The sequence below is a fragment of the Vombatus ursinus genome, unplaced genomic scaffold, assembly GCF_900497805.2.
Source record: "Vombatus ursinus unplaced genomic scaffold, bare-nosed wombat genome assembly UNPS02014778.1, whole genome shotgun sequence".
NCBI lineage: Eukaryota > Metazoa > Chordata > Mammalia > Diprotodontia > Vombatidae > Vombatus > Vombatus ursinus.
In genome coordinates, this window is record NW_020954556.1 from 4,806,157 (window position 1) to 4,819,551 (window position 13,395).

The following is a 13,395-nucleotide window of genomic DNA, read 5'->3' on the forward strand; positions in this document are numbered from 1 at the left end:
TACAAATTTATTTAACTTAATCTCAACTTCACTGCAGCAATGTAATTCTTTTATACCTCCCTATTCAATTCACTGAGACAGTGAGGTGGTGCAGTGGATAGAGCACTGGGCTTGGAATCAGGAAGACTCATCTTCATAAGTTCTAATCTGGCCTTAGCTGTGTGACCCTGGGCAAGTCACTTAAACCTGTTTGCCTCCGTTCCTCATCTGGAAAAGGAAATGACAAACCACCCCAGTATCTTTGCCAATAAAACCTCAAAATGAGGTCATGAAGAGTCTGGAATGACTGAACAACAACAAATTCAAGTCAGCATCCCACTCATTACAGCAGCCTTTCCAAACCTTTTCATCCCTTCTTAAATCTCCCATGACTCCCTCTCCTCTCACCCTCTCAGCTGAGAACCTCATTTCATGTTTCATTGACAAAAATTGAGGCCATTGACTGAGTACTCCTTCCTCTTTCCTCCTCATCTTGCATCATTCAGTCCTCTACAGCCCCCTCCTCCTTCACTTATCATTGTCTCACATGAAAAGACAAACCCTTCTATATGCACAAGTGAGCCCATTCCACATTACCTTCTCTAGTAGATTTCCCCCTCTATTAACCCCATTCTGTCACTTATCTGCAGTCTCTCCCTATCTATTGGCTGCTTCCCTAATGCCTAAAAACACACCCACATCTCCACTATACTAAAAAAAAAATCTTCACCTGATAGATTATCCCTGCTAGCTATCATTCCATGTCTATTCTCTCTTTCCTGGCTAAACTCCTTCAGATAGTGCTTCCACTTCCTTTCTTCTCACTCTTCTAAACTCTCTTTAGTCTGGCTTCTGACCTCATCATTCAACTGAAACTGCTCTGTCCAAAGTTACCAATGATCTCTCAATCACCAAATTTGAGCTTTTCCCGATTTTCATTCTTCTTGACCTCTCTTCAGTTTTTGACAGTATAAATCTCCTCTCCTTATACTTTTTCTCTAGGTTTTTGACACTGTTTTCTCCTGGTTCTCCTCCTACCTGTCTGATTGCTCTTTACCTATTTTCAGGATCTTCATTCAGGTCACTATTGCTGACAGTGGATGTCTCTTAAGGTTCTATTCTGAGACCTCTTCTCTTTTCCCTATATATTTTTTCACTCCACAATGTCATCACCTCCTATGGATTCAATTATTATCTCTGAAAAGATGATTCTCAGATTTGTTTATCTAGCCTTAACTGCTCTGCTGACCGGTAGTGTGAAATCTCTGCCTATTGACATTTTAAATGGCTACCTGCCTGCTACAGATTCTCATCACCTCAGACCTGAACTATAGCAATAGCCTTCTGGTTGGTCTCCCTGCCTCAAGTCTCTTCCCATTCTAGGTTATCACTACTATTTAGCTCTTTTGATCAGGAATGTTTGTAAGTCCTCTATTTCATTAAAGATTTCCCCCCTCCCCCTCACCCCATGTAGTATTATACTTGGTTTTGTTGGTCAAGTTATTCTTAGCTGAGATCCTATATCCTTTATCTTCTGGGATATCATATTTCAAGTTCTCAGGTAGTTCCTTTATCTTGGTAGCTGCTAAATCATGTATAATTGTAACTACAGCAACTTGGTACTTGAATTCTTTCTTTCTGGCTGCTTGTAGTATTTTTTCTTTGACCAGAGAGCTATACAGTTTAGGTAAGACATTCCTAGGAATTTTCATTTGGGGGCTTTCTTTTAGGAGGTGACAAGTGGATTTTTCCTATTTCCTATTTGCCTTCTGGACCTAAGAGATCTTGGCAGTTTTCTTTTAAGATTTCTTGAAATATGCTGTCTAGGCTCTTTTTTAGGTCCTGGCATTCATAGTCTAATGATTCATAATTCTTTTCTTCTCAATCTGTTTTCAGGTCAGTTGTTTTTACTATGAGATACCTTACATTTTCTTCTATTTTTTTTCTCATTCTTTCGACTTTAATATTCCCTGTTGCCTTCATAGAGTCATTGGCTTCGATTTGGGCTATTCTGATTTTCAAGGAGTTTTTTGCTTTGGCAAGGTTTTGTATGTCTTTTTTTAAGCTGTTAATTCCCCTTCTAATTCTTTCTTCTATAGCTCTCACTTCTCATCTGATTTTTTTCTTGAGTGCTCTCATTTCATACATAAAAACATTGTTACTCTTTTGTTTATCTTGCTTCATCTCTTCCATGAATTCTAGTTGAGTTTATGCCCCAAGAGTGTTTTTCTCTGAGGCATTGCTTGTGAATGTTTTTGAGTCATTCTCTTCTTCTGTGTTTGTATCTTGAGCTTCCCTACCACAATAATAGCTCATTTTGGTGGGGTTCTTTGTTTGTTTGCACATTCTTCTAGCCTACTTCCTGTCTTCAGACTTGGTGTAATGGTTGCTTTCTGCTAGACTTCTGTAGGGAAGATCTCAACTGGTCCTGTTGCTACTTTCTGGAAGTATCGATTGTTATATTATTCTAGAATCTCAGGGACTTGATGGGGACCTGTGAGCTTTCAGTGCTCCCCAAACAATCTGATCCAGTGTAAATTCTTGATGCTGCCCACTGGTCTAAGCTCTGCAAATTCTTGGCCTGGGTTTGGGTCTGTGTACGAATAAACTGCTACCAACTCAGCCCCTATCAGTCAGCTGGAAAGTTCTCTTGGTTCTGAGTGGCAGAATTGTAGGCTCCTCTTTGGTCTAGTTTGGTTATTCCCCTGCAGGGGTTGTTTAAGGGAGGCTCTGCTCTGGGCCTGGAACCTGAGCTTCATAGCTATTGTTGCTGCTGACTCCTGAACTTCCTTCTTTCTTCATAAACAGTCCAGAGCCTCCCTAACTGGTGATGCCATTCCCCTGGAATGCCAATCCCGTTTCGAGATCCTCTTCACATTCTGCCCTGATCTATGACTTGGAACTAGGTACTGACCTTCAAAGCTGTCACTTGAGGGGCGACTAGGGGGCACAGTGGATAGAGATCCAGTCTTGGAGTCTGGAGTACCTGAGTTCAAATCCAGCCTCAGACACTTGACACTTACTAGCTGTGTGACCCTGGGCAAATCACTTAACCCTGATTGCCTCACCAAAAAAATAAAAACCAAAGAAATTAAAAAAAAAAAAAGCTGTCAATTGGCACCTGTCCTAGTTGCAGAGCTCTGGTGTGGGTTTGGTATTTCCTCTTGCCTTGGTGTATGGCCTCCCTCTATCCCCTGGTGCATGATGTCTCTGGGTCCTACAGTACTTGCAAGTGGAATGTTCCTACCCTGACCCATCCCCTCTGTCTGCAGATCTACCTGTCTTCCTATCCTGAGTTAGGCTGGACAAATGACTCACTGTGATTTTTGTCTGGATTCTCCCATTAGGATTCAGTCTGGTGCCCTTTATAGATCTATTTGGAGAGGTTTGTGGAGTGGAGTGCACTGCACTGCTTCCTACTACTCAGTCATCTTGGCTGCACCTCTTTGGTCACGAATTCTTCCTCTAGCCATAGATCTGGCAGATAATTTCTGCTTTGCTCCTCTAATTTGTTGATGATTTTGTCCTTTATTTCTAAGTCATTTACCCATTTGGACCTTAAATTGGTTATAGTGTGAAATTTTAGTCAATACCTAGTTTCTGTCAGACTGCTTTATAGTTTTCTCATCCATTTTTGTTGAATAGTAAGTTCTTGCTCCAATTATTTGGATTTCTCAAAAACTAGGGTACTGTGCTAATATGTTTCTCTATATTATGTACCTAATCTGTTCTACTGATCAACCTATTTCTTAAAAAGTTTGAATGATTTTTGTGATAATTAGTAAAGTTTGAGATCTGATATTTCTAGATCCTCTTCCTTCTCAGTAATTTTTAAAAAATAATTCATTTGACATTACTGATCTTTTATTCCTCCAGATGTATTATTATTATTTTTTCTAGCTCTATGAAGTTATCCTTTGGTCATTTGATTGGTATGGCATTAAATTAGTAAATTAATTTAGGTAGCACTGTCATTTGTATTATATTGGCTCGGACTACCAATGAGCAATTAATATTTCTATAATTATTTATGTAATGGGAACTTGAAACATTCTCAGATCGTTTAACATGGAGGCAGCCTGCTTCTCTATGTTCTCCTACCACCTGAGTAGGAGTGGACTCTTTTGATTGGCTGTGTAGCCAGAACAGGCTGCGTTTTTTAAATTGTCAATTGGGATATTCTAGTTCTCTTTCCTGCTCTGCTCCCTCTCCCACTGCCTCCATCAGGTGAAGGTCACACATAGTTCACCCATGTTGTGGGTGCTATGAATTGAACCAGGAAAGGGAAATACTTTCCTCCCCTTCTCCATCATAAACACCTCTCGGGAGCATTTTTCTTTCTGTTCTATTTCTTTTATCCTTCTCAGTCTGAGGTACAGACAGTAATCTCCCATGACATCTGGAGTGTGAGCCATGGTGACCCTGAAGTTAGCATTTCAGGCATGATATTGTAATTAGTCCACCAGGCAGAGAAGCCCTGAGAAGCCACGGTGCCAACTCAAGACCAAAGGGAGTTTTAGACTTGGATTTGGGACTGTGCTACACAGGAACTGAACTAAACTATGAATGTAATCTCCTTTCCCTCCCCAGAGGCTGAGGTGGTATGGGGAAAAGAGGAAGAGAATTATGTCTACTGCATGTTGTAGAGTATGTATATTTGTTATTATGACCTTTAAGTAAATATTCCGTTGTAAAAGCTAATCTGACTGTTAGTGGTTACATGAAACTAGGGCACAGGGGGCCCACCCCTACAATCAGGAGAAAACTATTGGTGGGGGCAGGGTGAAATGTAACATATTGGCCTTCAGGCAATGGGGAACACGAAAGTCAATATATGCATTACATTAAGATTTGTCTTTGTGTAAAGAATGCTGTGTAGTAGTGTAGCTGTAGTTGTGTTCATACAATTTCTGTACTTCTCTTGGCAAGTAGACTCCCAAGTATTTTATACTTTCTGTAGTTATATTACATGGGATTTCTCTATTTCTTTCTGCTGAATTTTGTTGGTAATATACACAAATGCTGATGATTTATGTGACTTTATTTTTTATCTTGCCACTTTGCTGAAGTTATTGTTACCATTAATTTGGGTTTTTTTAGTTGATTCTCTAAATAAAACCATCATATCATCTGCAAAAAGTGAGGCTTGTCTCCTCTCTGCCTATTCTTATTCACTCCAATTACTTTTTCTTGTCTTGTTGCAATGTTGATCATGTCTATCACTACACTGAACAGTGCTGCTGATTTTATTGGAAAGGCTTCTAATTTATCCCCATTACAGATAGATAATGCAGGTTTTTGGTTTTAAAAAGGTACTACTTATGCTGAAGATCTACACTTTCTAGTATTTCTTTTTAACATGAGTAGTTGTTGCATTTTGTCAAAAGCTTTTTCTGCATCTACTGTTATCTATATGGTTTTATTGTTCAATTGTGCTATTTGTTCAATTCAGAATTGTTCAGTTTTGCTTATAGTTCTCCTAATATTGAACAAATCCTGCATTCCTTGTATAAATCCAAACTGTGCTATACTGCTATAGTATTCTTGCTGATATACATACATATATATTTTTTTGTATCAATATACTTTAGGGATATTAGTCTATAGTTTTCTTTCTTTATTGCGACTCCTCCTAGTTTAGATATCATTTTTTTTTATCATAGAAGGAATTTGGTAGAACTTTTCCTATTTATGAAACCATTTATTTAATATGGGAATTAATTTGTCTTTAAATGTTTGATAAAATTCACTTGTAAATCCATCTGGTATTAGAGTCTTTTTTCTTTGGAAATTCACTCATGACCTGTTCAATTTCTTTTTCTGAAACTAGGTAATTTAAGTTCTCTATTTTTCATTCTATTTGGATATTTAATATTTTTGTAAATTTTCATTCATTTTATTTATATTTTTAAATATTCATCCATTTCATATATTTAAATTTTCAAATATTTTATTTTCAGTTTCAAATTCTCTCTCTCCTATTCATTGAGAAGGCAAGAAAAATAAAACCCATTACAAATATGGATAGAAATAAGAAACATATTTCTGCATTAGCCATGTTTAAAAAAGTATACAAGAAAAAGAAAGAAGTAGAAGAAAACATGCTTGTATCTGTATTCTGAGTCCATCAGTTCTTTCTGGAAGTAGATAGCATGTTTCAGTATGAACCCTTTGCAACTGTGGTTGATCATTGTGTCGATCATAGTTACTAAGTCTTTCAAAGTTGACTGTCTTTACAATATTGCTGTAAAATTAAATTAATTAAATTACTCTCTGCTGTAGAGAGAGTAAATTTTTCTGGTTTTGCTCACTTCACTTTGCATCAATTCATATGTCTTCCCAAGTTTTTTCTGAAACCATTCTCTTCGTCATTTCTCATAGCACAATGGTATTCCATCACATTCATATAATGAAACTTGTTCAGCTATTCCCCAAATGATGAACATCCCCTCTCAGTTTCTAATTCCAAAGAACGGCAGACCATCACAAAATGAAATAATATAAATATTTTTGTACATATGGACCCTTTTCCCGTTTCTTTGATCTCTTTTGGGCAAAGACCTAGTACTGATGTTGCTAGGTCAAAGGGTATGTACAGTTTAATAGCTTTTGGGTCATAATTCCAAATTGCTCTCCAAAATGGTTAGATTAGTTTACATCTCCACCAAGGGTTCACTGTTTAGTAGTTTCAGTTTTGTCTGGCTCTTTGTGACCCCATTAGGGGTTTTCTTGACAAAGATATTAGATTGTTTTGCCATTTCCTTCTCCAGCTCATTTTATAGATGAGGAACTGAGGCAAACAGGGTTAAGTGATTTGCCCAGGGTCATACAGCTAGTGTCTGAGGCTGAATTTGAACTCAGGAAGATGGGTCTTCCTGACTTCAGTCCCACCACTCTATCGACTGAGCCACTTACCTGCCCCTAAATGCATTAATGTACCTGTTTTCCCATATTCTGTCCTGCGTTTTTCTTTTTTCTTTTTGGTCATCTTAGCCAATCTGATGGGTACAAGATGGTACCTCAGTGTCTTAATCTGCATTTTTCTAATTATTAGTGAATTAGAGCATTTTTAAAAAAACATGGCTATTAATAGCTCTGATTTCTTTAATCTATGCTTCAAAGGCCTTTACAAAATCCAATTCTTATTGAATTGTGGTCAGAAAACAATGCCTTTAATACTTCTGCTTTTCTGTATTTGTGAGATTTTTATGCCTTGATACATGGTCAGCTTTTGTGAGGGTGTCATATATAACTGAAAAATACATATAAGCCTTTCTATTCCCATTTAATATTCTCTAATGGTCTATCATACAGAATTTTTCTAAAATTCTATTCATCTCCTTAACTTCTCTCTTTTTTATTTCATGATTAAATTTATCTAGGTCTGAGAGGGGTAAGTTGAAGTAACCCAACTATTATAATTTTGCTATTTCCTCCTATAACTTAACTTTTAAGAATTTAGATGCTATGCCATTTAGGGCATATGTGTTCAGTATTGATATTAATTCATTGTCTATGGTACCTTTTGGTAAAAGTCTCCCTATTTATGTATTGTCTGAAATCATGATTGCCACCTCTAAATTTTTTATTTTTACTTCTTATGAAGCATGATGTATTCGGATCCAGGCCCTAATTCTATGTGTATCTTTCTGTTTTAAGTTTGTGTCTTGTAAGTAATATATCGTTGAATTCTGGTTTCTAATCTATTTTGATAACCTTTCCTGTTTTATGGATGAGTTCATCCCATTCACATTCACAGTTATGACAAGCAATTATGTATTTCCCTCCATCCAATTCTGTTATACTTTCCCTTCTTTTGGTTCCTCATTCCTTCTTTAAGAGTTTGTTTTGCTTCTGACTAACTCCTCCCTTAATCTGCCCTTCCCCCTTTCCCTTAACTCTACTCCCTCATTTCCCTGTTGGGCAAGATGTATTTCTGTACCACAGTTGTGTGTATGTGAATTCTTCCCTCATTTAACCAGTTCAGATGAGAATAAGCCTCGAGTATTGCCCTCTTCTCTCTACTCTCCTCACTGTATGGTCTCCTATTTGTACATCCCATCTAGGAGATAATTTTCCCATTCTTCTCCCCATTCCCCTCTCTCCCAGTGCATTCCTCTTCTCCAGTCTTTCTACTCTTCTTTTAAGATCATCAAAACAGAAGAGAGGTATTCCCAGGGTTTCTGTCCAATTAGACTCCCTCTATGATCGCTGATTATAGAGTTCTCAGGGGCTCTCTCCCAGTATAAAAATATAAGTAGTTCAACCTTGTTTAGTGCCTTATAATTACTCATTCATGTTTACCTTTTCATGTTCCTCTTCACTCCTTTGTTTGTATGCCATAATTTCTACTCAGCCCTGGTGCTTTCATCGGCAATGCTTGGAAAGCCTCTATTTCATTACAAATCCATTTTCCCCCTGTAGGATCATACTCAGTTTGTGACTGTTATTCTTGATTATAAGCCTGGATCTTTTGGCTTCTGAAATATAATTTCCCAAACTTTCCACTCTTTTATGGTGGTGATTGCTAAATTATGTATGATCCTGACTGTAGCTCTTTGGTACTTCAAGTTTTTGGTTTTTCTGTTTACAGTATTTTTGTTTGTTTGTTTGACCTGGGAGCTCCAGATTTTGGTTAAAATGTTCCTGAGAGTTTTCATTTTGGGGTTTCTTTAAAGAGGTGACCAATGGATTTCTACTTTGCCTTCTGGTCTAAGAGATCTGGGCAGTTTTCTTTTAAGATTTCTTAAAATATGATGTACTAGTCCAATGATTCTCAAATTTTTCTTCTCAATCTGTTTTCCAGGTCAGCTGTTTTTGCTATGAGCTACTTCACATTTTTTTTTTTTTCAGGTTTTAAAATTTTTTGTTTTGATTTTTTTTTGATGTCTCATAGAGTGAGACATTTTACGGGTAAGGTTTTGTACCTCTTGCTCCAAGCTGTTAATTCTCTTTTCTTCTTCCATAGCTCTAGTTCTTTTCCCAGTGTTTCCTTTATCACTCTCATTTGGTTTTTAAGACAATTTTTAAACTTTTATTTTAAAACTCTTGCTCCTCTTGTGTACTTCTGATGCTTTCATAGCTCAAGCTAGGGGCCTGAAAGCTCTCAGTGTCCCCAAAGGGATGTGATCCAGGACAAAGTCTGATTGCTGCTCTCTTGGTTTGAACTCTGCAACTTCCCTGGCTGGGATTTTCAGTAAACTGCGACTAGACTCACCTGTTATTAGACTGCTGAGAGACTCTGAAGATTCAGAGTGACTAAACTGGTTATTCCATTGGGGGCTTCCACTCTGTGCTGTAGGTTAGAAACAAGTTTCCACTCTACACCTGAAATTTGAGCCATACATCAACTGTTTGTTTCTGAACTTGCTTCTTGTTCAGTATATAGCTAGGGTCCACCAGTAACCTCTCTTTTCCACCACTCCTATGTACAGATCCCTCCACTTCCAGTGTGACCCAAAACTAGGTAGTGGGCAATAGAGCTGCCAGATGTCACCTATTCCTGCACCCTTTGCTAATTCAGGCACCCTCTAGGATCTCTTCCTGTTCCAGTGATTTCTGCTCATGACTAGTCTCCATTCTCTTTCAATCACTTGATGCTGTAACATTCTGCACATGGCATGCTCTTGGCCACACCCATCCCATCTCTGCAGACCTCTGTGTCTGTCTCCCTAAGCCACTATGGGCTAGAAAAATGACTCACTGTGACTTTTTCTTGGATTCCCCAATCAAAACTTAGTCTGGTGTTTTCTAAATCTTTGCAGAGGAGCTAGGCTATATTTCTTCCTGATACTCCAATTTGACTCTGCCTCTATCCACTTTATTTAGATTATGAGTTTTCTAACATAACAGAAAAGGAAAATGACAAATGCTGGAAGGGGATGTGGAAAAATAGGTATACTAATGTATTGTTGGTGTAGTTGTGAATTAGTCCAATCATTCTGGAGAACAACTTGGAACTATAACCAGAAGGCTATAAAACTGTGCATACCCTTTGACCCAACAACACCACTACTAGGTCTGTATCTTCCAAAGAAATCAAAGAAAAAGGAAATGAACCTATATGTACAAAAATATTTAAAGCAGCTAGTTTTGTGGTGGCAAAGAGGAGGTTGAGGGGATGCCCATTAATTGGGGAATGGCTGAACAAGTTGCTGTATATGATTGTGATGGAATGCTATAAGAAAAGATGAGCAGGCCGGTTTCAGAAAAACCTGGGGAGACTTATATGAATTGATGCAAAGTGAAATAAGCAGAATCAGGAGAATATTGTACATAGTAAAAGAAATAGCATAACAATGATCTGTTAAAGACTTAGCTACTCTACAAGACAATTCCAAAAGACTCATGATAAAAAATGTTTGATACTAGTAATTTGGTTTTTTTTTTACCAAGTTAGTCAATAATTTAAAAAAAAAAAGCTCCTATTTTGATATATTAAATATTTTCCTCCTTAAATTTTGTTAATCTTTTCTTTGATTTTTACCCTTTCTATTTTGGTGTATAATTGGGGGGGTGAGTGCTAATTGATCTTCCAGTTTTAAATGTATGCCAAATTCATTTATTTTTTCTTCTTTCTTTTATTGATTAAAGTGTTTAAAGATACAAATTTCTCCCCAAGGGCTGCTTTGGCTGCGTCACCAAAATTCTGCCCTGTTGTCTCATTGGTGTCATTATCCTTAATAAAAGTATTAATTTTTTACATGGTTTGTTTTTTTTAATCCAACCATTCTTTACGATTAATTTATTTGCATGGTGGTCTGTAAAAGATGTGTTTACTACAGCTGTTTTTCTGCACTTGTGACATTTTTATGCCATAATACAGTTTTTTAAAAGGTATCATCCATAGCTGAAAAATATATATATAACCTCTTCTATCCTATTTCTGTTAGACCATTAGGTGGCACAGTGTGTTGAATGCTGAGCCTGTAATTAGGAAGACCTCAGTTCAAATTTGACTTCAGACACTTACAAGCTCTGTGACCCTGGGCAAGTCACTTAATTTCTGCTAGTTTCCTCACCTGAAAAATGGGATAATAATGGAACCTGCCTCCCAGGGTGGTTATGAGGATGATATTTGGAAACTACTTAGCACAGTGCCTGGCAAATAGTAGGTACTTGTTTGTTCTCTTCATCAAATTCATCAAATTTAACTTTTCTAAAATTTTATTCATTCTTTATTTTTTTGGGGGGGGAGGGCAAAATTTATCTAGGTTTTAAAGAGGGTAACTGAGATCTCTCAATATTATATAGTTTTACTATTTCTCCCCTTAACTCATTTAACTTTTCCTTTAAGTATTTAGATGTTATGCCACATGTGCATATGTTTAATATTGATATTAATTTAGTCCATGGAAACTTTCAGTAATATGTGATTTCCATTTATCTGTTTTAATTAGGTCAAGTTTTGCTGTTGCTTTGTCTGAGATGATCTTTACCCCTGCTTTTTTTAATTCAGCAGAAACACAGATTTTGCTAAAGCCCCTGATTTTAACTCTGTAAGCATCTTTCTTTTTCAAGTGTTTCTTGTCAACAACATATTGTTGAATTCTTTCAAATACACTCTGATATTCTTATTTTGTAGGTGAGTTCATCATAGTAATCATTATTGTTTCTCTCTGTCCTCTTCCCCTGTACTTGTTATTCCACTCTCTCCTCTTCTTTCCCTGATCCTCCACTCATTTTCTCCTCCTCTTCTTTACCTGTCCTGCACTGAAAAATTCTTATCCTTTTCTTTATGTTAAACTCCTCTTCGAGGTATACTCTCCTTAGTCAAGAGATTATTTTGCTTAGGACTAATCCCCATTTTAGGGCTGCTAGGTAGGTAGAGCACTGGGCCTGCAGTCAGGAAGACTGAGTTCATATCCAGCCTCAGACACTTACTAGCTGTGACCTGTGCCTTAGTTTCCTCACATGTAAAATGAGCTAGAGAAAGAAATGACAAACCACTCCAGCATTTTTACCAAGAAAATCCCAAATGGGATCATGAAGAGTTGGACACAACTGAAAAAACAACAAAATCCCTCCTTTAATCTATTCTTTCTTATACCCCTCCTCCCATCTTGTTTCCCTGTTGAGCTGAATGTGTTTCCATACCCAATTATATGATTTTTCCCCCCTCTTTTAACCAGTTCAGATTAGAGTGAAAAGTTCATGTATCACCTGATCCCCCCACTCCTGCCTCCCGGTCTATATGGGATTCTTCTTATGCATCCCAATTATGTAAAGTTATTTTCCCCATCTTCTCTCTTCCTTCCCTCTTCTCTTTCCTTTTTCCTTCCCTTCCCATTCTTCTTTTCAACTCATCAAAACATAACAAAACCACTGCCAGGCTCTCTATTAGACTGCTTCTATGACCTTATAAAAGAATTCTGAGGGGAGACACGTGTCTTCCTATATTAGAATATAGCTCATACCTTCTTAGTCTTATCACTGCTCACTCGTGTTTTTCTCTGTCTCTTGTTTCTTTTGTCTCTGCTTCCTCCTCAGCAGAAAGGCCATAGACTTAGGACAGAATGTGGCAAATACTGTCAAATAATGTCACTTTATATAAGGTTTTGTTGTCAGCCAGAACAGCCTCAGGTTGGTTCCGTGCTTCATGCTTAGAAATGGAATGAAACGAAATGAGACACCTGTAGACCATCCAACACTTTAAAAAAGCATAGTTTATTTAACAATAGCTTAGAAATGATACTCAGTAAAGATACAGCACTGGTTCAGGCAGACACAGTACCCCTTCCATACATAAATGCCTCTGGTCAGAAGTGTGTTGGTTTGTTTGGCAATGGGAGATTCATCAAGTCTAAGAGGCACCAACTCTTTGGGGGATGGCCTTTCTGTGCCTTAGGTGACTGAGAAGTCATGTCAAAGGCCACCCCCCGGACCAATAAAGTCTCAGGGACAATTTCTCTGCCTTTTAGAGAAAAACGAGATCAACCTTAAAGGGCACAGATCTTAGATGTTACTCCTTCTAATGATTGAGAATTTCATAGGCAAGAGAGTGATACCCCTTTCCAAGTTTTAACTTATTTTTGTCTCAAGAGCTTATCTCTCTACTATGTCTGGTGCCTTCTGTATGTGCGCACAGATCTATCTGTCAATGTTAGGACAACCTCCCCATGTGAAACAAAATTACATGGATTACCAATTTTACTTGCAGGTCATTCTTTAGTCTGCCACTTGACTCATTTCCATATTTTTTCTTATCTATGACTCAAGTAATCCAGAAGTATTGTTTATTTTTATTAGTAAAATTTCCACTTTTATCATTAATAAGCTGGCTCAAACTTCCACCTCATTTCAATAAGTATTATTTATGAAATAAACTAGAGAAACCTCCTTTCCTAACTTATCAATCAAGTACTGAGTAACTACTATGTGCCAAACATAGTAGTGGTATTGATCTATATGTTAAAT